Source organism: Neopsephotus bourkii, unplaced genomic scaffold, assembly GCF_033783945.1.
Source record: "Neopsephotus bourkii isolate Nb327-2 ecotype Australia unplaced genomic scaffold, CSIRO-AGI_Nbou_v1 NB_1761, whole genome shotgun sequence".
NCBI lineage: Eukaryota > Metazoa > Chordata > Aves > Psittaciformes > Psittacidae > Neopsephotus > Neopsephotus bourkii.
The window spans coordinates 143393-167053 of record NW_026902235.1 but is presented as its reverse complement, the minus strand read 5'-3'; the positions used below and the strand labels follow the sequence as shown (position 1 = coordinate 167053).

At 48.8% G+C, this 23661-nt stretch overlaps 1 long non-coding RNA gene across 1 annotated transcript in view; it reads left to right on the top strand.

Moving 5' to 3' along the window:
* LOC133225531 (uncharacterized) overlaps positions 1 to 22086 on the top strand; it is a 67241-nt gene extending 45155 nt beyond the window's left edge. The window contains exon 3 of the long non-coding RNA XR_009729182.1: positions 21612 to 22086. This is a non-coding gene — a long non-coding RNA (uncharacterized LOC133225531). The remainder of the gene's footprint in view (positions 1 to 21611) is intronic.
* Positions 22087 to 23661: the final 1575 nt, after the last annotated feature.

Sequence of the window (23661 nt, the reverse complement as noted above, 5' to 3'; positions counted from 1 at the left end):
GTGACCTGTAAAAAAATATTTGAACAAAACAACTTGGATAGCAGCAGTGAAACTGTAAACTACAGGAAACCAGTGTATGGGTCTAGACCGTGCCTATTTGGGAACAGGTTTATGTTCCAGCTTCTTAAAAGCATCACCTCTTGTTTTAATCAGTAGGTTGTTGAAAATAAACTGCACCTCCTGGGGGGACAGCAAGTGAATAATGTCCCACTTTGCATTCGCATCTCATTAATTTTGCAGTTATGAGGTATAAATCAACAATCTAAGCAAAACCAGCCGCTCCCCCAGCCCAGCGCTGGTTACATTCGTTAACGCATGTCTGGCTCCTTATAGGTTGTGTCAGGCTGTGACTGGAATTCAGCAGGGTACCAGGAGGCTCTTCAGCTTGGTCTGGTTAGTAGAGACAGCATGAGAAAAACAGAACCTTTAACGTGTGTGTGTGAAGGTGATTTCTGAGGCACGTGGATGGGAAGAGTTGGGAATTCTGGTCCCGGTGTGTCCTCGGGAGCTGCACACATAGAGTTCCAGTGAGCACGTTTCACTTAGCCTGAGGAAGATGCATTTTTAGAGGCTTTCTGCCATGGTTGTGCAAAACATGTGTCTGGGTTTTTAAACAAAGTGATAATAAAAAAGGGCTTAATTGAAACTTTTTGTCTTGGATGTGTGTTGCAATGCAGCGATTTCCATTTCAGTGAAATATGGCCATTGTGAAACTATAGGGGTCTGAACATGGGCATGAAAACAAAGGACACTTAAAATGGGTGTCCTTCACGCACGGTTTTTTGTAAGCTGATGTTAAACCAGATAGTCACAAAAGTGATGGTTTGTGGCTTAAGCAGCTGATAAATCCTGCAGAGGTCAAGACAGGGAGGTGGACTTAATTCTGCATGGTAACTTCACTGATCTTGGGGAGGGGGATCTCCTGCTGTAATGGAAAGATGGGCTTTATTTCTGAAGCTGACTGTGGCACTGTGATCTCTAGTCATAAACATAAGCTTCTCTTCAAACTGTCCCACCATTGCAGCTCTCAGTGTGCATTTGTTCTTAGACCAATGGACTTTGCTGTTGCAGAGGTGCACATCCCAGAGGAGAGCAGTAAACTGCAGTCTGGGGTCCATCGGCACAATCTCAGTTTGAGTACAGTAATAAAACTTAGGTGACAGACAAATCATTACTGTTATGATCATAGATTCAGAGGAAGCCTTGCTCGATCTTATTATTAGCCAGTATATAATGCTGTGCTGGCTGAGGAGTGGAAACAGTGCAACAGTCAGGATGCCGTGGGAGCCAGGGCCGTAAATCCTGTTCAATTGCACACTGCTTCCATTGGGAGCCTGGGAGGCTCTGTGCTGCCTTCCTGGGAGTGGGGAAATGGTGGCTTCAGGGCATGGAAAGAGTCTGGGCAGGCTGTTGCAGTGCCAGATGTGAGGTGACCCCGTGCCAGAGCACAGTCATAGAATCCCAGCCTGGTTTGTGTTGAAGGGACCTTAAAGCTCCTCCAGTTCCAACCCCTGCCACGGGCAGGGAAACCTTCCACAAGAACAGCTTGCTCCAAGCCCCTGTGTCCAACCTGACCTGCTCTGGGTTCAGGGAACTCTGGGGCTGGGTGCAGCAGTCCTTGTGCGAACAAACTGGCTTGGGTGCCAGGAAGCCCTTCCATGGGTGGGCACAGCTCTGAGGTCCAGAATGGGTCTGCCAATGCAGAGCTCCCCTCCTGCATCTGCTTCCCTCACCTTGCACGGGTGAGACCCCTTCCAAAATTTCAAATCCAGGCTTGGGCTGCACTCTCAGACAGGTAAAACATAAGCCACATGGAGAAAAATAAGTTGAGGAGGAAGCTGATGGTATCATGATGGGATAAGGAGGTCTGGGGCCCCCAGCGTAAGAAGAAAGTGGAGCTGCTGGAGCAAGTCCAGAGGAGGCCATGGAGATGCTGCGAGGGCTGGAGCAGCTCTGCTCTGGAGCCAGGCTGAGAGAGCTGGGCTGGGGCAGCCTGGAGAAGAGAAGGCTCCTGAAGGGGAGACCTTAGAGCAGCTCCAGTGCCTAAAGGGGCTGCAGGAAAGCTGGAGAGGGGCTTGGGACAAGGGCCTGTAGGGACAGGCCAAGGGGAATGGCTTGAACCTGCCCGAGGGGAGACTGAGTTGAGCTCTTAGGCAGAAGCTCTTCCCTGTGAGGGTGCTGAGGCGCTGGCACAGGGTGCCCAGAGAAGCTGTGGCTGCCCCATCCCTGGCAGTGTTCAAGGCCAGGTTGGACACAGGGGCTTGGAGCAAGCTGCTCCAGTGGAAGGGGTCCCTGCCCGTGGCAGGGGTTGGAGCTGGAGGAGCTTTGAGGTCCCTTCAACACAAACCATTCTATGGTTCTATGAAGCAGGTGAAAGCATTCTCTTTTGATGAATGCCTTAACTCTGGTCTACTTGTCTGTAAGTACTTGCCTTGTGTTTAGTGAGAAAAGGCCAGTTTGTTGGTGTCTGTTTGTTTAGATGAACCCCAGCCCCAGAGGCTGCTCTTACCTGAGGAACCCTTTCAGACTACAGCTTTCAGGACAGAGCTGGACTCGTTTGCTTGTTGTGGTTGTGTCTGCCTGAGCACATGGCGTTGATTGTAAATGTATTTCTAACGTATACAGCAGTGCAAGGAGAGGAAAATGTCTCTGATTGAACCTAATTCTGTGGAGAATCAATTCCTTCTTTAGTGTTTCAGCAAGCAGACACCTGCTTCATGTATCTAGTACCCAGTGTGTGTCACTTACAAAAGTGGCACTTTGTGGCATAAAACAGTTGAATTGGCTGGGCCCAAACAGCTTTAATAGATGCGACTGGAAGGTGCAAGCAAGTCTGTTCAGACTCTGCTCTCATTGAACACGAACTTTGATTTCCTGCCAGCCTGCAGATGCAGGTCAGGAAGAGCAGGTACTTGTTCCCGCAGCGCTGTTCTGCTGCTTGGGATTTTATTCTTTTGAGAAAAGATTTCATTGATTTCCAAATCTTTCACGTTGGGAAGGCACAACCAGAGGCGTGCGCTGCTTCCACAAGTGCTTCGTTCTTTCCACAAGCTGTTTGTGCAAACTGGGATGCTGTTACTTGGAGAGCAAGAGAAAGCCGGCACAAGGCTGACACTTTGGGATGTGTCACATCTCAGTGAAGAGGCTTCCCTCCACAGTGCCCTGCAGGGCTGCGTGGCCACAGGAACTTGCCTCCTCCAGGAATAGATGGAAAGCTGCTGTTTCCATGGATATTGTTTAAAAGCTGGCTGCAGTGGGAGGTGGGGAGGGAATCCAGGGAAGGGGAGAAACCAAAAAGGGAGCAAGCAAGAAGAGCCTTAAGGCTGATATTGCTGGAGGGTTTGTCACAGAGCTGGAAAACTCTGCAGGTTTGCTGGGATAACATCATTTTGGCTTTGATGTATCCCATTTTGGATGCCTTCTTTACGCTTGCTGAGTTTAACTTGGGGATGAGGTGAGGACCTTGTTCAGATTTGAGCTTTGCTTTGTGAAGTCTGTCTTGGTGACAGGCTAAAACTAGAGCAGATTTGCCTGTTTTTTCTCCTTGCTGTGGTCTAGTGAGGTGCAAGAAGAAAGAGAGTTCGTATTGTACCTGCTGTGCAGTACCTACTCAGTGCTGGGCTATGGAGTGGAGCTGCTCAGAAGATGAGAGTTGTCCTGTTCATGCTACGCCTTTTGTTCTCCGCCATTCCCTGGTACTGTCAGGTCCTGCCTGGTTAGCAAAGATTTTGGTGATCTGGCATTTCTGCCAGCACAGCTGGTGATGGGTTAGTCTGCAGGGGGCCTTAAGGTTACTTTTGATGGGCACTGAAGGATTTTCAGAGTAGGGTATTATTCAGCCTTCCTTTCCCATTGCCCCATCCTCCTCCTTGCCCTTTCATACAGAAATATCCCATTTCCTCTGCAGTCAAGCCAGCAGCTATGTGCAGATCTCCCCATAGCAAAGGAAACCGTGGTCATCACTGGCTAAGGTCAGTGAAGTGAAGCCACAGCCACTGAAGCACCCAGGAGAAGAGGAGCTGCCTGTCCCTGCCTGCAGCCCTGGGCACAGGAAGTGAGGGCTCCCCCAGCCCTCTCCTGGGAACCACAGTTCTGCAAGACCTGCCTGTTTCAAAGGTGGTTCAGTTTGAATGGCTGAGAGAGCTGGGCTGGGTCAGCCTGGAGAAGAGAAGGCTCCTGAAGGGGAGACCTTAGAGCAGCTCCAGTGCCTAAAGGGGCTGCAGGAAAGCTGGAGAGGGGCTTGGGACAAGGGCCTGTAGGGACAGGCCAAGGGGAATGGCTTGAACCTGCCCAAGGGGAGACTGAGCTGAGCTCTTAGGCAGAAGCTCTTCCCTGTGAGGGTGCTGAGGCGCTGGCACAGGGTGCCCAGAGAAGCTGTGGCTGCCCCATCCCTGGCAGTGCTCAAGGCCAGGTTGGACACAGGGGCTTGGAGCAAGCTGCTCCAGTGGAAGGGGTCCCTGCCTGTGGCAGGGGTTGGAGCTGGAGGAGCTTTGAGGTCCCTTCCAACACAAACCAGGCTGGGATTCTATGGTTTTGGCTTCAGGCTGCTGCATTTGAATTTGCACATCCTGGGTAGTCTGTGTAGAAGTCTAGATAGAAGGTAAATCTAGATTGCTGCTGGTGGCATGAGGGAAACAGAAACTGCCAGGAAGGGGAGCTGTGACATGTAATGGCGTTTGTCATAACTGTGTCTCTGGGGCAGCAGAGCCGTGCAGGTCTGTGTGGTGAAGTGTGCTGAGGGGGTTCCCCCCCCCAATCAGGCATACAGCAAGGGGACATGAGGGAAAACCTTCAGGTTCTGAACCTACAGATGCCCTACCCTTGTTTCCCAGTAGAGAACAGTTGTGCTCTAATTCCTGCTAAGTGTGGCATGTCCATACCCTGCGTTACCCTGAAACGAGCTGGTCCCTTGGGGCTGGAGATCACCTCTGAAGTGTGACTGTGTTGAGTTTTCAGCGGCTGATTCCCAGCTTCACTGCGTTCACTGTGCAGATGTAAGAGCAAACCTGATGCCATTTGGCCAGAGCTTTATCTTCTGCATGCCCGTTCTTCGGTGCTGGAGTCAAAAGAGGGCACTGGAAACGCTTTCATTGTAGCATCTTTGGCCGTTTGTAGGTCAGGAGAGTTTTAATTGTCAATTCTCTTCAGGAATTGCTTCTTTTTCCCTCTTAATTGTTTGCTCAGCCCCTCAGAGGCCTGGGGAGCCTTTAATGGCTCGGTATCAGGTTGATTGTTGGTGTATCTGAGGCATTATTGTTTTAAGCTTGGCTTCGGATGCTGCGTGCAGGGAAGAATGACAGCTGAGCGGAGGCTTCCCGGTGAGCAGGCAGTGCATCCCCCAGCTGGCTGGGAGAATGGAGGGAGAGAAAAAGGAGAAAGGCAGATTATCCCTTTATGTTTACAGGGCATCGGTCACCCAGACAATGCGTGTCCTCTTTGACAAGAGGATTGTTTAATTAGTTAAGGGTTTGATAAAGAGATGACTGAACACACAGTGCTCTGAAGGCATCTGCTTTTTAGTACAGCGGGCACGTCCGCCATGCCAGTGCCGTGCTTCTCGCTTTCCTGGGGAGCACTGGAGGTCTCCAGAGCTCTGGTCCAAGTCTCAGAGCTGGTTATTTGGAGCATATTAAATTGAGTTTCTGTTATGTGAGAAACCAAATTACAGTTAAGCTGCCTGTGAAGTAGTTCTGATCACTCAGAAGGAGTGAGGCAAAGTACGCTGTGCTCGAAAAGGTGTGTTTTTGCTGTGTGTGTTCTGGTATCATCACTCCTCTTACCTTTATAGCTTTTCCCTTGCTCCTGTTTGTCTTTAATCTTTGACAAGCATTGCCATGTTCAGTTCCCTCCCACAGAGGCTGAACTAAACCAGAATGAGAATCTGTGTGAAGAGATTATTAGTGATGCAAAGGTAAGTGGATGTGGAACAGGACAATTCACAATGCTTGTTGGCTGTAAGTCCAGTATTACACTGGCTTCATCTTGCTTTGGAATTTGACCTTAAAATCCATTTTGAAATACAGAAATAATGACTAGAGAGGGAATTTAAGTAGTATTTTGAACTGTTGGTGTTAGCATTAATTCTAGTCTATTCATCTGTTGAAAAGCCAGGAGTATAGGGAGATAAAATCAATATTCAGTTCAGCGTTGGGTCTCAGTCATGCGATAATACACCTTTAGCATCCTGCTGGTTTTAAATTGGCATCTGCCTTTGTAAACTAATACTAATAAATACTCACACATGGTACATTCTGTGCAATAAGAAATAATGTTGTAGCAAGTGCAGCTTGTTTTTATGGAATCTACCTGAAGTTGGTCTGTTGCTGTATTGTACTCCTAAGCCAGCACTTACTCTTCTAGTGTCTAGTGTAGCTTCTAAGATGTCAGCCTCCTGGTATGTTTTTCATGGAGGCTTTTCATTGTAGTGTTTTGTGACCCCAGAACAAACATTTCCAATCTGTCAGGGTGTGTCATTAGACACTGATCACAGGCAGAGACGGTCTGTAGCAAGCATCTGAAATCCCCAGGGGGACTGTGCATCAGGATTAAAGGCCCAGCGTTGGGGACAAACTGCCACTGTGTCTTCCAGTTATCGATCTCGCCTTTGCAAGCTTCCTTTTTGTTTGCTGAGTGTGACAAAGTGGGAAGGCTGTGCCATGTGTCAGCGTCCTTCCTCATGCGGGCAGGGCAGACAATGCAGCCAGCATCCCAGGAGGTGGGGGAATGGTGCTAAAGCTGCACACGCTGGTTTAAGCCTAGCTCAGGAATAGCTCCCCCCCAGGTACTGGTGTTTACTGGCTCACTGCTCCTTTGTTAAAATGGCTGGGCTGTGGGTTTGCTGAGCCCTCAAGAAAATGAGCTAGTACTGCCTTTCTTAGGATGAGTATAAATGTACGGTTGGAATCACAGGATGGTTTGAGTTGGAAGTGACCTTAAAGATCATCCAGTTCCAGCCCCACAGCCCGGTGCTTCAGGGATCTTACCTGGACACAGGCACTGTGCCTCTTGGGGCCTTCTGCTGCTTATTCTCCTTTTCCCATCAGTGTGGGGCTTGATGCCACATGCCACAGGGCACTCACAGAAGGACAGTGAAGCCTTTACAACTGACCCCCACTGCTTGTGGGTCTCATGGAAGTTTATGGAGCCCCATGTTAGTGCCCCACTTGCTGAATTTCCGCTCTAGCTTCCTAGGGGGATGCACCATGTTCTAAAAGATGCTCTTCCTCCCAGTAAATGGCAAGCAGCCTTCAATCACGTTGATGAGCAGCTTTCCTCCTCCTGCTGTGCCCGCGTGATGTCCCTGGTTCAGGTCACTGTTGGCTCAGGCTGTTTCTGTCTTCCTGTTTTCCACAAACTTGGGCTGAAGGAGGTGGCAAAAATACCTTGAAAGAAATTCAGGTCGAGTATCTCATCAGCACAGGATGCCGCTTCATGCTTTCATAGCAGCAAAGATCAAGTTTCTCATCAGTAGGAGCTGTGCCAGCTCCACCACCCTCAGCTCTGACAAAGGGCATTGTTTGAGCATTTGAAGTGATTAATACTTTTCAGGAGGTTGCAGTTTTCCATTTTCAGCATGTCTCCTCTGACTTCCTGTATGTGTCCTGGAAGGCTTTAGTTGAAGCTGAGGGGCATGCTGCGGAGTGCTTGTGCAGCCAGGCTTACCTGTGTGGAATGCTGGAGTTCTTCCTAAAGTGCACTGTGTCTATCCAGCCCTATTAAAGAACATTAGTGGCTCCTTAGCCATCAAATAAGGTTTTCCTTAACGGCCATTAGGCTGTGAGAAATTTCCTCTCCAATAATGAGTTTAAGTAACATATTTCCTGCACCCTATTTCCATTCTTAGCCTGGTCGGAGTCCTTGAAGAGGGGCTGCCACAGGCACAGGTAGACCCAGCTGTAAGAAACCAGACTGCGTTTCCTCAGGGGATGCAGTCGGTTCATCACTGAATCCAGACGTACCTCAAACAAGACGAGGAACACACGAGATGGCCACAGGCAGCAGTGTTGGCACCCTTCTTGTTAAGCAAGACCCTTTCTTAAGCCTGTTTTCTGTGGTCTCTCCCTGGGAGAGAGCTGTGTTTAGGGCTTTCTGCCTTGCTGTGTGCTGCACCTATTACATGGGAACTAGACATAAAAGCCACTGCTCTGCTGCCCAGGTTCAGAGTCGTGAGCAGTGAGAATTCATGCTCATTTCTAGCTCCCTGTAGCACTTTGACAGCAGCACTGAAAGCTGGAGCGAGCTGTGTTAGTGCCTGGCTTGTTGTCTGGTTTGGATTCCAGTGTTTCTGCTGCACTGACGGCAGCAGCAGAGCTCTCTGTGTCTGCCCTCCTTTACCTGCTGTAAAACCTGTTCTCGAAGTCCAGACATTGGTATCTTCAGGGAGGCTGAGAAGTCTGCCACTGAGAAAGGGAGTGAGGGGACTTTTCTTTTTGGAGCTAATGAACCTTTCTTGTGATCATGCAGGAAAAACAAAGCCAGGATAAATAGTTAAATCATGTCAGTGCCTGGCCCCCCAGGGTGGAGGGGCACTGAGGCAGGGACTGGAGGAAGGGCTGATATCTAAGACCATTCTTACCAACTTTTAAGACAGCTTTAAAAACTTCCAAGAAACTGTGTGTCCAATGGAACAGATAGGATGCAAACAGTGGGGAGGCAGCAGAGAGCCCTCTGCTGTGGCTGTCACCCAGAGCACTTGACAGTTCTTATGTGTCTGCTGGACAATGCACAGTGCTGTTCTGTGCAGCGTGCAGCTTCTTTGGGGTTAAGGAAGGAACCTAAGGAGCTGATCTGGAGAAGGGCTTTGGACAAGGACCTGGAGGGACAGGCCAAGGGGAATGGCTTGAACCTGCCAGAGGGGAGACTGAGCTGAGCTCTTAGGCAGAAGCTCTTCCCTGTGAGGGTGCTGAGGCGCTGGCACAGGGTGCCCAGAGAAGCCGTGACTGCCCCATCCCTGGCAGTGTTCAAGGCCAGGTTGGACACAGGGGCTTGGAGCAAGCTGCTCCAGTGGAAGGTGTCCCTGCCTGTGGCAGGGGTTGGAGCTAGAGGAGCTTTAAGGCCCCTTCCAGCACGAACCAGTTTGGGATTGTATGCAGAGTGTAGGCATCTGCACACTCATGAAGTGGTGGAGAACAGCGCAGGGGGAGATCTCTCTCCAGTGGTTACTTTGATCAAGTGTGGACCTGCACATACATAATGCTTTAGGAGAAATACTTCATGGCATTGTGGCAATGCAGTGCAGATGCTCACTATCTTGATGTAGCTAACCTGTGAACAAGTGAATTAGACTGGATCATCCCAGAGCAGACATGGTGCTTCATGTTGAAATGAAAAGGAAAGAATCCCAATCTTTCCAGTGGTTGCCCACAGCTTTGCTGTTTCACTTTGAATTCATTGCCAGTTGTTCAGATGCCAGATCATTTGGCAGGCATAAATCAGATATTCCTGCCCGTGCCTAAAGGAAAATAATATGTTGGTTCTAACATTTGTATTATTTTATGGGTCGATTCATCATTACTTAAAGTCTTTCAGAAGGTGGTTAAAACTATGCATAAACTGTAGTAGTTTCTGTAGAATTAGACCATGATTATTGCAACTATAACTGCAACTAATAAATCATACTGAGAAAAACACATGCCTTTCAGGTTAATAATTCTGCTTATGGATGTGTAACAGACCCAAAACTGGCTCTTGCAGCATTCCCCCAACTTCTTCTGAAGATAATGGCAGAGACTTTTGTGGCTATTGACATGTCCTGATCCGAGGAGGTAGTTTCACAGTGACTATGCACGTCATTGCTCAGAACACTCCGAAAATCGATCTGAGCCTTTGAATGCAGGTACTCTGATCCACTGACACAGTCTGACCCATGTGCTGGGTGATGGGGCAGGAGGAGGCTGGAAGGTGAAGCCCTTGCTTGTTTGTCATAATCACAACCAAAGGGCAGTGGGAAGGTTGTTGAAGACACATCTTCCAGTCATATGGAACATCCTGGCTCACCAGCCAGCAGGTTCAGGACTGGTTTCTCTGTGGCAGCCTTCCAGAGTGCTGTGAGGAGAACAGAACCCCAGCTTCAAACCTCTCCTTGGTTTTTACAGTATTGCCTCCCACAAACTTGACTTCAAACCAATGGCCCATGTGAAAGCTACTTATGCCACCAAAGATGGCCTTGCTAATCCCATTAAAGGCTTAATCACTGCATTCAAAGCCTGCTTGCTGAGGAAGACCTTCTGTAAGCTTATTCAGGAGGTAAATGATGAGGAAGAACTCTCCCCAAAGGAGTTTTGGAAGCAATTTATTATCAGGCATGGTGTAGATAACACTGATGTGGGTTGGGAAGAGATGAACATTCATTGCAGTGTGTGGTGAACAGTGTGAACTCGACTTCTTTCTGACTTTGTGGGATCTGACATTATCCAGCAGAAAGGTGTTTCTCGTGCTGCGGGTACAAGTGTGAGGAAGCGTATAAGAAGAACGTGGTGGAGTCACTGGCTTCATGCTCTAAAAGCTTGATTTTGATAGGCAGCTCTAATTGACCTTGATGTCATCTGGTGATGACAGTGAAAGAAACAGAGAGAACACTTACATTGAAGGGCTGCTATGGAGCTGTCAGTCCCTTAGGTGCAAATGGGTGAGATTGTTCAGGATAAAGGTCTTCTCATAAAGTAAGCAGAGCAAGATCCAGTGCCTTGTAATATTTGATCTTGTATTAGGAAGAGATCTATTTGTCAAAATCTCTGCCCAGTAATTGATCACCCCTTAGTTTATATTTCAAGTAGTAGTCAGGCTCTTTAGCCAGAGCAAAGCCAGTGTCTCCTCCAGCTTTTCAGTCATTACCAGACATCGGTAGTTGGTCTCTGACTGCAGCAGCACCTGCCTCTCTATCCCCCATGTCATCCAGCATTCCTGCCTCCTCACTGCCTTCTGTTGCATGATTTGACAAACAGGATATTCTCTGAAGGAGGTAGAGCTTATGGGCAATGGTGGGTGTCAGTCTTCTCTTCCATTTAACAAGTGATAGGACAGGAGGAAATGGCCTAGTGTTGCTCTAGGGATGGTTGAGATTGGGTATTAGGAAAAATGTCTTCACCAAAAGGGTGGTCAGGCATTGGAACAGGGAAGTGGTGGAGTCACCATCCCTGGAGGGATTTAAAAGACTTGTAGATGGCTTAGTAATGGCCTTGGCAGTGTTGGCTTAACAGTTGGGCTTGATGATCTTAAAGGTCTTTTCCCACCTAAATGATTCTATGTGGGTACCAGACAACAGAAATGAGAAACAAAACTTACTAAAACAAGTTCCTTCTTGTTGACGACGTGTATCGGATTTCAGGTGAGGAGAAACTGTGAAGGAAATCTAGGTCAAACCTAATAAGATAACCTGGAAATTTAAATGCCAATAGCTTGTGGAACTCCTGAACTCTGAAATTGTGTACGAGCTGTAATACGCACCTTTGGGAGCAGTGCTGGAGCTCACCTCTAAAGGTGAGTGATGCCTGAAACCTGTGCAAGCTGCAGAGCTGCTGGCTCTGCTCTGGGTGTGTGTAGCCCGTTAGTAACCCTGGCCCAGGATGGAAGATGAGGAGCTGCAGACAGTTGGGATCTGACAGATTTGCTAACAACAGAGATAACAGAGGAAATGTTGCTTTGAGAAGAAATCCTTGGATTATTGGGCTTTGATTCTAGTTGCATTTATACTTGGAGTGAAAGTAGTCAAGGAGGAATCAACACAGCTGAGTTTCAGCTCCTTCGAGTGACTAGGAATGGAGATTAGCAGGGGAGACAGATCAAGATGGAGAATATGTACTGGATTGCTAAAATTACTCATCCATCCTGTAAAAGCTTTTTGTTCAGTGCTATGTCTATAGCCAGAGCTATTCAGGCAGAGCCTCAGGAGAAGGAAAGCTTCAACACTTTAAAGAGGGGAAAAAAGAAGGTGGTTTTGTCAAAGACAAACTTCCCTCCATCCCTCTTCCTGTAAATGCCATGATGATCTAGTTGAAGATGTCCCTGCTCATTGTAGGGGGATTGGACTTAGCTGAGCTTTGAAGGTCCCTTCCAACCCAAGTGAGTGTATGATTCTATGATTCTTAAAGCTGTGTCTGTTTTGTCTGTGAGTTTGCTTGGTCAGGAAATGGTGTTTTTACTGCACTTCTACCAGCATAACTGTAATTCCAAAGCTTTGTAGTGCAGATGTGGCCGAAGAGAGTCTTGGTGATCCCTGAGGAACAACCCCCAAAGTGAAGATTTGGGCAGGAGGTGAGAGTTCAGATCGTGTTCCTACATGCGTTGCTGATCCATATGTAAGTGCTCTGACTCATGTCTGCTGGCCAAACAGCTGCAGTAATTTAAGAGATGCCTGTCCCCCACTGTTTATTAGTGCTGCAGGAGGAATCTGATCTATGTGTCCTTGTATCTCTAGCTCAGAACCCAGCAGTTTGGCAGATACTTCACAGGAACATGCCAGAATAGAGAGCCAAAGCATCGGGCATGCAGAGCCTCAGCCATCTGTGGAGCAAGGTGGGACAAACAGCTGGAGAGGGCCATGTCTTCAGCTGCCACAGCTGCGCTTGCCTGCTGGAAGGGTCTGACTCTGGAGGATGCTCAATGCACTTAAAGTGAAAACAGTGAATGGGTTTATGCAAGATAATAAAGCTTCCTCAGCAGGCCAGAAGGATGTTCAAACACCCTCTGTCACAGAGCACTGGACAGATGTTGTTAGCACCGAGTTCGCTGCTTAACCCTGGTGCCTAAATTGGGTATTAAAAAGCTGGGAAGTAGTCAAAGTGCCTGAGAAGTCAAAATGAAACAGGCCAGGCTCTATTTTGGGAAGTCATGAAGTCACATATTGAATCCCCAGTGGTGGTATGCTCACAGTGGTAACAGGGCTGTCCTAGGGTTGGAAACGCGAAAGCAAAGGAGCTGCTTTGTACATTTGAGGGAGAGCTCAAGAGGTCCTGAACTGTCAGTGTTCACATTAACTGAGCTGTATCTCCTAGTGAGAAGGATTTACTATTGTGTTACTGTTACAATCATCTTCATTATTTAGATCTTTGGATTTTTAAAGTTTTTCTTTCTTTTTTTTTTAACATTAGAGTGGTTTTCAGTAGTGGAGCTGCATTTGTGAAGCTGCTTTTCTCTTTGCTGAGAGCTTTTTTTACACTTTGGTTCTGGTTGAAATTCTGCACTGCGTATTTCCAAATCTTCCTTAGTTTGTTTTTCCTTTAAGGTGCTGTTCTGGAGGTGGGCTGAGCCTTTGGGATTCTTCCTAGTGACGTGGAGATCCTTTGGTAGACAAAGTACAGCATGCATGTGTTTGAAACAGCATTCAGAAATTAGCAGTGTACATCTGTACTGTCTGTAAGCTGCCTCTGGGCTTACCCTGTGCATGCTGACTGTTGAGCAGGGCTTGTTCCTGCGGCCTGTCCTTCACACAAGCACAGTGAAAACGAGAAGCAGAAGAATGCAGACAATAACAGGGCTGGAAATCAATCTCTAAAGTTAACACGTCTCAGAAGATGAGGCTTCTGTTTTGCTGTTGCCTGTACACAGAATAATCTCTGTTCTTGTGTTCCTATTCCACAGGACTCTTCCAGTGCAGCACAGCAGGTCAGGATGTGTCCTGAAGTGGTTCAGTTAAGCAAACCTCTTTGTGTGTGGCGTCTGCAGTTGTTGGGGTGTTACTGCTTGCAGTCTGACATCTCTGTGTAGCTTTAGGTGAGGCACCGTGCGTTGGCCATGCCGCAGGACTGGTGCTGGGTACATGACAAAGCTGTGTGTGATCACATCTTCTCTTCGTCAGTGCCCAGTGGCACTGGTGGCACAAACCCCCGTGCCAGACGCCGCAGCTGCTCCTCCTCTGCCCAGGGATCCTGCCTGGGGATGTGGCAGGGCCATGGTGCTGCCGATACTGTGTGACGTGGGGTGTGGAGACTGCTGAGGGAATCTCAGAACCCTGGGCTGGGTTGGGTTGAAGGGACCTTAAAGCTCCTCCAGCTCCAACCCCTGCCACGGGCAGGGACCCCTTCCACCAGAGCAGCTTGCTCCAAGCCCCTGTGTCCAACCTGGCCTTGAGCACTGCCAGGGATGGGGCAGCCACAGCTTCTCTGGGCACCCTGTGCCAGCGCCTCAGCACCCTCACAGGGAAGAATCCTAAATCAGAAGTGTGGGGATGGAAGGGTTTGGATTGTTCCCTTGCAGGGACAATACCCTCAGGGATCCCTGGCCAAGGACAGGAACATTCTGCTTTGGGTTATGCTCCAAATTAGTGTTGGAATTGGGGTCACCTCCCGTTTTTGGAAAGAAAGGACAGGACAGATGTGCATGGGAGGTGCTGCGGCACGTTCAGCTGGGGAAAGGCTGGTAAATGACGAGGTTTTAGGTGACAGCAGAGGAGAGGAGGCTGGCTTCCCTCAGGCGGTGCGCTCTGCAAACCCAGAGGCAAAGGGCCGCTGTGGGTACTGTTATTCTGCAGAAGTAGGGCGTGAGCGCAGGAATGTGCAGTGGGGAAGTGTCCTTCAGGGGAGCACCAGCTCGGAATCCCCCGAACCGCGTCGAGCTCACGCCGGGTCTGCAGGGCTGGGCCGGGCCGGCCGCGGTTGTCAGCAGAGGGTGCCAGAGACCGGGAGCAGCGCGCAGCGAGTGTGGAGCCAGCGGTGCCCGTGGGGCCGGGGAGCAGGGAGGGACCCAGCGCGTGCAGGGAGAGGGACCTGGGGCTGTTGGAGCGAGGCCAGAGGAGGCCATGGAGATGCTGCGAGGGCTGGAGCAGCTCTGCTCTGGAGCCAGGCTGAGAGAGCTGGGCTGGGGCAGCCTGGAGAAGAGAAGGCTCCTGAAGGGGAGACCTTAGAGCAGCTCCAGTGCCTGAAGGGGCTGCAGGAAACCTGGAGAGGGGCTTGGGACAAGGGCCTGTAGGGACAGGCCAAGGGGAATGGCTTGAACCTGCCCGAGGGGAGACTGAGCTGAGCTCTTAGGCAGAAGCTCTTCCCTGTGAGGGTGCTGAGGCGCTGGCACAGGGTGCCCAGAGAAGCTGTGGCTGCCCCATCCCTGGCAGTGCTCAAGGCCAGGTTGGACACAGAGGCTTGGAGCAAGCTGCTCCAGTGGAAGGGGTCCCTGCCCATGGCAGGGGCTGGAACTGGGTGAGCTTTAAGCTCCCTCCCAACCCAAACCATGCTATTAACCCTCACAGCATTGCCCTGAGTTTCAGCAGTGACTTTGGTTGTACAGGTTGTTTCCAGGTTGAGACTGAAGGTGAATGATGCGTAAGAAGAGCAAAATGAGCAGGGAGAGCTTGGTTTGCAGGGTGCTACACCTCATGGTGCTGGACAACACACACGCTTGAAGAAGGTAGGGGAATCAGAAAGGGCAGCAATCAGCAGCCAAGGTCCCGCACTCGGATATGTGGCAGGGGTTCTTATCTGTGCATGCTGCCAGCCTGCCTGAGCCTCTGGGTGTGGGAGTGGAGCTTTGCAGGTGATGAGGGATGTGGTTCTGGGAGCCTTCACAAGATGCTCAGAGCCAGCGGAGTGATGACAGAGGCAGCGGCTGCCAGGATTTATTTCCTCTTGGTGCTATGAGCCTCTTCTTAGATGCTCTGTTGCAATTAGCTTCCAGGAACCCTGACAGCCGAGTGCCTCCCGAGCAGCTCTGGGGGTTGGAGGGGTACTTACGAATTGACTTCAGACCTACAAGAAAAAAGGGCAAATGTATTTAGATGCCCTGATAGGCAGATGCCTTGTGTTGTGTGTCTGGGCTGTTTTCCTCTGACTCCTGCATGCCTTGAGAGTCACAGTCTCCCTCCAGCAGGGCAGAAATCACTGAAGCATCATATTTAAAGGTCTTCGTGGGCTATCCAAAACTGAAGTTCCAGCTGTGAATGATGTTTCCCTTTTCCCTCCTTTGGAAAGAAGGAGGACCCATCTCAGCTAAGGAAGATCTGTTAGATTTTCCATGCGCATCCTCTGAAATACTCTCCTCACTGTACTGCTGTGAATGGAATGGAGTAGTGTGTCACTGCATTAAGTTCAGTCGGATGCTGCTGGTAAACTGTTTACCCTGGCTGGAAGGGAAGCGCTGACCCAGCCTTTGAAGCTGCTGTGTTTAGAATGGAGGGTCAGCCCTACTGTCAGGAGTAAAACACACAGAAATTAGCTGCTGGCCTGTGATTTGCACAGTCAGCTCTGTGCTGTGTGAGAGGCTGGGCGTGAACTTCTTGGTTTCAGATATTGCCGCACATGGTTGGTACCTGCACACAGCAGTTGTTTTACTCTTGGTATCCTGTTAATGACACCATTGTGCGGGACATTCTGCATGTGTGCAGGAAGACACGTTCTCTGGTGTACAGGGCTTTCTTTGTGGGCGCAGGTTTTATTTATGCCCTGGTGCCACAACAATTTCCTTATTGATGATAGAACTTGGACAGGAACTTCCAATAAAGACACATTCTTGTCAAGCTGGCAGGTTTCACCGTGCTGAGGGGAAGAGCCTTGAGAGTCCAGCAGACTTTGATAGGCATCTGTTGATACTCTGTCAGCTGCTTTTGAGTTTTATTGTCAGAGCTAGTTAGGTGGAGGGAGTGGAGCATGATAGAACTGTGTAGCTCTACTGGTTTCTGCTGTCTGTGTTCTGGTTTAAGCCTTCACCAGCTACAATGAATCTTGTTACGATAATAATGGAATCCCAGCCTGGTTTGTGTTGGAAGGGACCTTAAAGCTCATTCAGTTCCAACCCCTGCCATGGAGAGGGACCCCTTCCACTGGAGCAGCTTGCTCCAAGCCCCTGTGTCCAACCTGGCCTTGAACACTGCCAGGGATGGGGCAGCCACAGCTTCTCTGGGCACCCTGTGCCAGCGCCTTAGCACCCTCACAGGGAGGAGCTTCTGCCTAAGAGCTCAGCTCAGTCTCCCCTCTTCTACCTTAAATAGTTTAATAGTATGAAATTATTAAATTACTCCTCTAAATTATAAAACCCAATAATAATTAAATTAAAATTCCATTAAACTAAGGCAGAGAAAGTGGGATCTCCTTCTTAGAATGAGCACAACTAACATGTATCAATGCAGAAGGTGGGTTTTATCTGCAGTCCCTTGTCCTGGCCTGTTCCCGGTAGCACACTCAAGCGTTGGCAGGTTCTGGGCTGCTCTGTCCTGTTGGGAGCTCCTCAGCCACCCAGCCCTGCCATGTGGTGGTGCCGGGCAGGTTGGGGGTGACCTGGGGCTCTCTGCACTGTTGCTGGCACTGCTGCTGGCACTGCTTTTTCCCTGTATCCTTATCACACAGAAGGGAGGTTTCTGTTTCTGGATAGTTGAAGATTTATGTGATAAAGACTGGGAAAATAGGTGGAACTGCCATTTGCATTTCAGCCTGTGGTACAAAGAGGCCTCTTCATCACTTTTCCCCACTTTGAAATAACATAGGCTACTGAGATTGCTTGTAAATAGTCCTGTATGTAGGTAACATGTGACCTGCTGAAGCCTGAGATGCCATGATTCCAGCATGGAGCAGAGATTTTGGGTGGTGTAACTCAGCCGGTGTGTTATGAAGAGTGAAGTGTTGGATTTGTGGCTGATGGGAGCCTAAAAGCCAAATCTGTCCCCAGGGTTGCTGAGCTGGGGTTAAGTGTGGAATCCAAAGCCTGTAAAAGGCAATGGAAAGGCACCCCTGCTTTTCAGGTCATGTTTTGTTAGCACTTTTAGGACTACAGCTCCTTCACCCCTACTCCTGACTCATTTTTTTCACTGCAGAGGGATCCATCAATGCTGGATACCTCTTGCTGCATGTGCCTGTGTGTTCTGTAACAGTAAAGCAAGAAAAGGCAGGTTGGAAAAAACATGAGCTAGCTCAAAGCCCGCAGTAGGGAAAAGCCTACACAGAAACATTGCTTCCTTAAGTTGTCATCTTGTTTCTAAAGCCTGAAGTTGCTCTCACTTCACGCTTTCAGCCAGGCAGAAGAGAAACCTACTCTTTTGTTTTGGTGATGTTATATGAGGAGAGAGGAGAGGTTTTTAACACGGTCTCTTCACCCAGATGCTGGGCTTTAAGGAAAGCACCAGCTATGGCAGGGCTTGAGAACAGCACAGGAGTTGACCCCAAACAGGGTTAACAAACTATCAGGAGAGAGTTTTACTGCTTTTCTCAGCATGGTTCCAAAGCTGAGGCTTCAGGAGCCTCTTGTTTGCTCCAGCCCCCTCACTTGATGGCCCTGCTTGAGCTGAAATTGCTCAAAAGGAAACTGATGGCCTCCAGTTCCCTGTCTGGTGGTGGCCGTGGGCTCAGCTGTTACTGAGGAGGCAGGACTGTGAACTGTCACATGTGAAGAAGCCTCCCCTCTTCACCTGAATGGTACTTCACCTTTGGGCAGGCCTGAACTGCAGGCAGGGGAGGTGTCAGACACTTGCCAGTCACTCGTCTTTTTTGCTTCAGACCATGGGCATTCAGGGTAACTGCATGTAATCACTGACCCACAGACTGGTTTGGGTCAGAAGGGAGCTTAAAGCTCCTCCAGCTCCAACCCCTGCTACAGGCAGGGACCCCTTCCACTGGAGCAGCTTGCTCCAAGCCCCTGTGTCCAACCTGGCCTAAACAAACAGACACCAACAAACTGGCCTTTTCTCACTAAACACAAGCCAAGTACTTACAGACAAGTAGACCAGAGTTAAGGGATCAGTCAAAAGAGAATGCTTTCACCTGCTTCATAGAACCATAGAATGGTTTGTGTTGAAGGGACCTCAAAGCTCCTCCAGCTCCAACCCTGCCACAGGCAGGGACACCTTCCACTGGAGCAGCTTGCTCCAAGCCCCTGTGTCCAACCTGGCCTTGAACACTGCCAGGGATGGGGCAGCCACAGCTTCTCTGGGCACCCTGTGCCAGCGCCTCAGCACCCTCACAGGGAAGAGCTTCTGCCTAAGAGCTCAGCTCAGTCTCTTTCAGCTTAATGCCTTCAGACTGTACCTTCACATCCTGATGTTTGGTTAAGTACACACTTGGAGAGAGCCAAACTTTACTACCCATCAGTAATGCCTGAGTTTTCCAGAGAGACCATCCTACAGGAGTGTTCTGCTATATGGACAGGCCAAGGGGAATAGCTTTAAGGTCCCTTCCAACCCAAACCAGACTGGAGTTACAGGGTTCTATGAAACATATTACAGAATAGCAGAGCAGTTGAGGTTGGAGGGGACCTCTGGAGATCACCCACTTCAACCCCTTGCTCAGAGCAGGTTGCTCAGGACTGTGTCTAGTCAGGATGGAGGCTGTACAGCCTCTCTGGGCAGTTCCAGTGTTTGAGCACTTGTACAGTAAAAAAAACCCAACAAAACAGAGCCCCCAAAATAAACAAGCATTTTTTCCCTTGCTGTTTAAACCTGATTTTCTCCGTTTCATGCCCATTGCCTCTTGTCCTGTCCGTGGGCACCACTGAGGAGCATCTGGCTCTTTCAGACTCTGGTATCTGTGTAGATACATTGAAATAAATGCAAAATCTGTAGGCAGTTAAATAAGACAGAGATAATGAGGAGATAATAGATTCAAAATACCAGCTTCAAAGCAGTCACATTTGTTCTTGTTTGATACTGGTGCTTTACCTGACATTTCCTGATGTGTTTCTCAATATACAGTGGGACAGCAAAGCCAATATGTTCAGCTGTGGTGTAAAGCAGTGATAGTGGGTGGGATTCAGCTGGTTGGACATAGATGCCTTCATCTGAAGTGGCCACTGAGAGTCTCTGGACAGCCACAGAGAGAAACAGGTTACTTCATAGATGTCTTCTTCAGGTGTCCATCTTCAGCTGAGTTCCCTAGAGATGCCTCTTTATCTCCAATGATCAGAAGGGGAGCCCAGATGGTCAGATGAGATGCAGGCATCTGCATATGATAGATGGATCCTGCACAGATGCCCTTGGAGGGGCTTTGTGTCCCCAGGGCAGCACTGATACCCCCTGTGTTTGCTGTGGGAGGTGTTTCTGGCATGATTTGGGTTCAATCCTGGAGTTAAATGTACAAACAGAGGAAATGGCCATGGGGAACAGAAGCTTACGGGTGTTCATGTGGGTGCACTGTGGGATGGCTGCTCTCAGACAAGGCTCCTCTGGAGAGAATTCTGCTTTCTGTGAAGCTGGTGTGTCTGGCAGAGCCTGCAGGGCCCTGCCTGTGTCTGTGGGATGGAGCTGGCCCTCGGCTGTCCCATGGTCTCCCCATGCACCAAAGGCTGAACACATCTCCCTTGGGTCTGCCCTGGAAGCAGCTTGAACTACCTGATGTACCTTGTTAAAAGCTTCTCTAGATGACACAAGTGTGAGCCTTGGGTGTTGTGATGGGGAGTTCAGTTCCCTGCCTCTTCCAGAGTCAGTCCTGCTGGGGTTCCTATACAGTGGCATTTAAAAGAGTCTCGTCAGAGTTCTGGGAATGTGCCCAAGCCGTGTTTGTGGCCGTTACTGTAGTGGGATATTGTGGGATGCAACCTGGAAAGCCACTGCTTGCGAGGGGGGAAATTCTTCTCCTTTGCCCAACTGCTGAGCAGGGCCAAATTCTGCAGAGTCCTGGACCCTGAACTTGCCATTGCCTTTGCCTTTCCTTTTTTTCTTTTTGTTATTGGCTAAAGACCTCAAAGCAAGAGAAGTGCCTTTGCTGGTACAACGTGGTGTGGTCAGTTCTGACCCGCTAGATCATGTCCTACAGCCGCTTGCATTTAGCAGCTTGGTGAGATGCTAACAAAGGTGACCTTCATGATGCCTGGTAAGAATATAACCTTTTTAAATCCCCCCTGAGTGACATACACCTAATGCTGAATGTGGGATTCACGTTCTCAAAGTTACCTATCATCTGTAGAAGAGCAGGAGGCTACTATTCTGTCCTGGTTCTGTGTCATGTCCTGCCCAATGGTGCCCTACCTACACTGCTGCCAAGAACAAAACCCAATACACTGGTGAATACCTCCAGCCTGTTGTGCAGTGACTTAAATCACTTGTTGTTATTGCTGCTCCATTTGTATTTTTCTAAGCATTTGTGTTCCACCAGCGCACTCAGTGAGTACTCTCGAGGGGGAATTTCCTTCCTGATAAACAATTCTGCAATGTGATTCAGCAGGAAGGATGTGGTGGTTGAGGCACTGAACTGGGATTTGGGAGACATGGGTTCTGTTCCCAACTCTACCACAGTCAAGATATGATGAGTGGAAGGACAAGCAAACAAAGAGGAGGAGCTGTTTAGCTATGGCAAAAACTTACTTCCCTGTGGACTGTCCACTTTGGAGGTTAGATGGGGTTGGGGTTTTGTTTGGTTAATCAAGTAAACAGGGTTAGATACTCCTGTTTGTGCAGTTGGAATCTGAAAGCTAATCTCAACCTCCTCCAGGAATGCAGATGTTGCTTTAACTACATGTTGGTTTAACTTACATGAGATTGCAGATGCCACTTTTCAGTATTTCTTCATTGACTTAATTCACCAAGTCACCACTCAGTCTTCTGATCTTCAGGTGATGTACTCTGACTTCTACACTAAGCCGCATACGCAGTTTCTCCACTCTTGCTTAGATTCAGTGGCAACAGACCACACACAAGGTATTTCCTTTGTCACACAGGGTGAAGTTCCTACAGTTTGAGGGTAACACACATTGGTTTTTCTTTTCAGGAACAAGAGCCTGAGCTCCCACCTCTCAGCTGTAGACATCCTGATTTGGCATTGCCTTTGGGAGGATGAATCAGGACAGTGACTCAAGTGATGAGACCACTGGTGAGTTTTCTGCTTTGTCCAAGTGTTTGCTTGTCTTCTCCTATTGGTTCAGCATGATTTGTTTTCCATTGATTTTACTTGATGCTACTGGAGGAGAATGCTGAACCAGAAGTAGAGCAAAACATGGGAACTCAACGCCAAATGGCATGCCATGAAGTTTACTGGATCTCTGAGGTTTCCTGGTCCACATCAGCATTCTTAAAATTGTATTCCAGGTTGAAAATGTTTACAGCAGTTGTTTTTATAACTTCTCACCAGCTCAGAAGAGCACAAAGAATCCCAGAATCCCAGACTGGTTTGGGTTGAAGGGATCTTAAAGCTCATCCAGCTCCAAACCCCTGCCATGGGCAGGGACACCTTCCACTGGAGCAGCTTGCTCCAAGCCCGTGTCCAACCTGGCCTTGAACACTGCCAGGGATGGGGCAGCCACAGCTTCTCTGGGCACCCTGTGCCAACCCTCACAGGGAAGAGCTTCTTTGTGATTTTATTACTGTGTGTTACACAGCTCATTCACCATTTATCCATAGTTTAGTTTTCCCATTATTTGCTTTTGTAGCTGCTTTATCCTATGAAATGAGACCTGTGGGAGGTGCACACACACTATTTCCATGTATCCCCTATGATGTCTCAGCATCAGGGTCCTTGACAGAGAGGTTGAATGGACAGGAATTTGTTACTTATTCTGGCTCAGTCCTGCCATAAATCTCCTCTCCTCTTCCATCCCCATCTTTGGTTACTAGAGTCCATCATCATTCAGTGCTTCTGGCAGTGTCTGCAGGGGAGCAGGGCCTGAGGGATGCAGCCTCCTGGGCTCCTGCTCAGCTTGTGCTTTTTTGGATATGTGAAGGGGCATTCTCAGTTCTGACGTGAGGGCTATTTTTTGACAGTTTCCATTGTTCTCACTCTTTGTTCATGGGTGAGGTCTTTTTGTCTGATGCCTTTTTCAGAAGCAGAGGCTGCTGTGAGCTCCCTGCTCACAGGTCTGGGGATTCTTCTTTTGTTGTCAAGACACTTGAGAATTTCTTCCTTTTTCAGACTCGCTTGGGCAAACTCATCCAGACAGTATCTGCCCATGGGGATTGCTGGGATATTCCCTTTCTGGGATTGCTAGGATATTCCCTTGCTGGGATAGCAAGGGAAATGGTTGTCATAGCCACCACCCTTGTGCCATGCTTGCTGTCACAGTTGCTGTGGCTGTAGGCAGAGCAAGTTGATGAGCTTATGGATCTGGACACCAGCCGACACTGCAGAACTTGCCATTGTCCCTGTGTTTAAATCTGGGAGTTCAGGAATGTAAAACTATAGGAAGATTCCTGTTGTAGCATGGATATCTATTCCAGAATAATCTGTCTGTGTTGTATTGCTGTGAGCAGGTGATGAATACACTCGGGATATCACACAGATTCATGAACAAAAGGACCAAGAGGCATTCGATGAAAGTGTCTCTAACACAAACCATCCTGGGTGCTCATGAGGAATGTGTGGATCACATGGTCAGAATGTTCACAGACTGCTCATTGCAGTCTTATCGTTTGCAAGGGTAATAAATGTTATGTTTTGAGCTTAGATCCACTCTCTAACAGGCACAGGCATGAAGCTGTCCAGAGGGACACGTTTCCAATGTCCTATTCACACAGATTTTGAACCTTCTACTGAATGCTTAGTACTGCTTCCTCTTGGAGTCAAGATACTGGGTTAGGCAGGTGATATCCACTGATACATATCTAGGCTGACGATAGGGATCTTCACATTCAGACCTCCATTTGTCCAGCTTCCAGCATCAGCCTTCTGTAGCCACCTATTAAGTTTTACATTGTGGTTTCATGTCATTATCTAAGCCTTGCTGCCACTGTGGCTATACTTAGAGAGGAAGGATGTTATAATCTGTGAAAGATTAAAAATATTTTGACTGTAACCCAGCTGGAAGGGCAGCATTTTTCTCAGGGCA